This window comes from Callospermophilus lateralis, chromosome 17 (assembly GCF_048772815.1).
Source record: "Callospermophilus lateralis isolate mCalLat2 chromosome 17, mCalLat2.hap1, whole genome shotgun sequence".
NCBI classification, from domain to species: Eukaryota; Metazoa; Chordata; class Mammalia; order Rodentia; family Sciuridae; genus Callospermophilus; species Callospermophilus lateralis.
Window position 1 is genome coordinate 77,437,539 of NC_135321.1, and position 2,463 is coordinate 77,440,001.

Here is a 2,463-nt window from a genome sequence, read left to right on the forward strand (position 1 = left end):
ATATTTTTGGCGCCTTCGGTTCATAAGCGTGATGATTGGGTGTTCACGCTATTGTGTGAGATGTGCCACCTTCTAAACCTTGTTACGACATTGGCACAGTACCCGTCTGACGTGAACTTTGAAAAAAAAATATTTTTTGGCCAATTTAATGGAGCTTAAATGATACTTCCATGAGCTTTATTTTCCATTAATCATTACTCTTGAGGTTGAGCAACTCTATGTTTATTGGAATTGGTAGACCTTCTGTAAACCAAAATTTCATATTCTTTGTGCATTTTTCTATTTGGTTATTTTTCATTTTCTTGTGGGTTTGAAGGAACAAAAGTTCTGAATATCTTATATTTTTCAGTTTCCTATAAAAATTATTTTTGCTCTATTTTTTGGTTTTTTTTTTTTTTGTTGTTGTTGTTGTTGTAGATGGACACAATACATTTATTCTATTTATTTATTGTTTACTTGGTAGGGGAATTGAACCCAGTCCCAAACTGTGCTAGGCAAGTGCTCTTGAGCTACAACCCCAGCCCTGCCTTATTTCTATCTAGTTGTTCTTATTGTCTTTTGTTATACCTACATTTAAATCCTTATGTAATGTGTCAGTTTGTTCCCTTATTGCCTCTGGGTTTGTATTTTGCTTGGAAAGGACTTAATTATCACAGCTGTGCTTGTCCCAGTTTGATTTTTTTAAAGTTAGCTCTTTATTCTGAAAATTATATTTCTGTGTGATGAGAGGTATGGATCTTAGTTACCCCCCCCAAGTAAAATAATACTTACTTAATAAGTATTATAATACTTATTAAGTAAGTAATAGATTTTCCCAGTGCCACTTATTTGTGTAATCCCGACTTTCCCCAGTACTTTGAAGTAGCACCAGTACTGTGAATTACACTTCCACACAGACTTGACACTCTGCAGCCCATAATGTGAGTGCCCTGCCCACATCCCCTGATATCCATTCCTGCGCCCCCCCCCCCCCCCCCCCCCCCCCCCGCCAGGTTTTTTTTTTATTGGAACAGACCTCCCTTGCATTTCTCAAAAGCCTACATTCAGGCCGTCATACCCAAGTTTCCTGGCAGAATTGAAAGTATCTGAGATCTTATCTTCTTTGGGCATACTTGACAATAAGGAGGACAGAGGGTTTCTGTGATATAAATGTCATGATCTAGGGCAAAGGTCATCATCTGAAGTTCTGAGACAATGGTACTATCTTCAAGTTCGTTCCTACTGGCCATTAAGAGGTGAAATCTCTGTGCTGCCCATCCCTTGTGGCTGGGCCTATCTTTGGTAAGATTTCTAAAATAGAATTCACCTGCCATGTAAGGAGATTCTGTGGGTACACGTAGAGGGAGAGGTATGACCAAGGGGTCCAGCTGTTCCAGTCCTTAGCTGTGGGGTCTTACTGTCCTGGTGCCAGGCAGGTACTTGATTACAACTAAAGAGAGTGAAGTCTGTCTGGCTAAGTCACCCAATCTGTGAGCCAAATAGATCATTGCTATGGTCTTCAGCCATTGTTTTGGGGTTGTTTTGCTACAGTAAATAACTGGAACAGGTACCCCAGGACTTTGCTTGATTGTTTTGCTCTTTCTTGGCTTCTGTATTAGTTTTCTTAGCATTTCCATAACAAATGATCATAAACTGGGAGTCTTTATTCTATTTATTCTATCACATTTCTGGAGGCCAGATATCCAAAATCAAGGTATTAACAAGGATGCTGTTCTGCCAAGGTTCTGAGGAAGAATTTTATTAGACTCTTCTAGTCAGAACATTAATTTAATTACCTCTGCAAAGAACCTTTTTCTCAACAGAGCCACTATTGCAGGTTCCTAGGACCAGGACATAGACATGTCTTTGGGGAGGCCACCATTCAACCCATGGCCTTCCAAATTCATGTCTATCTTATATATATAATATCCTAAAATCCCCTCAAATCTCAACTCTCATCTATTTAACCAGTTAAAAAGTCCCAGATCCCATAATCTAAATCAGATATAGCTGAATTTCTGGGTATGATCCCTGTAGGGCAAAATTTTTCTCCATCTTTTAACCTGTGAAACTAGAGAACAATTTATCTGTTTCCCAAATACAATGATGGAATAGGTATATGATAGACATTCCAGTTCCAAAAGGGAGAAGATGGAAAGAATAGATTATCGGTGCCATGCAAGTTATAAATACAGCAAGGCAAATTTCTTTTGTGTTCAAAGCCTGAGAACAGTCCTCTGTGTCTTAAAGCAGCATATGGGCCAATGGTTCAGTTGGCCAGTGTACCCAGGGCACTTCAGTAGATCTCTGCTCTTCCACCTCCAGCATTTACCTTTATGCTCATGACTTCACCGATAGTCACTCTTTCTTTCCTTTGAAGGACATCAAATATTTATAACTGAGTAGCTCCATTAGTTCACTTCCTGCTTATAGAATTTTAGGAATCTGATGGCCCCCTCTTTCACTTTGTCCTTCTCTGTCCCT

At 39.3% G+C, this 2,463-nt stretch overlaps 1 pseudogene; it reads left to right on the top strand.

The window, feature by feature from the left end:
- LOC143383073 (small nucleolar RNA U13) lies at positions 1-112 on the top strand (annotated as a pseudogene).
- Positions 113-2,463: the final 2,351 nt, after the last annotated feature.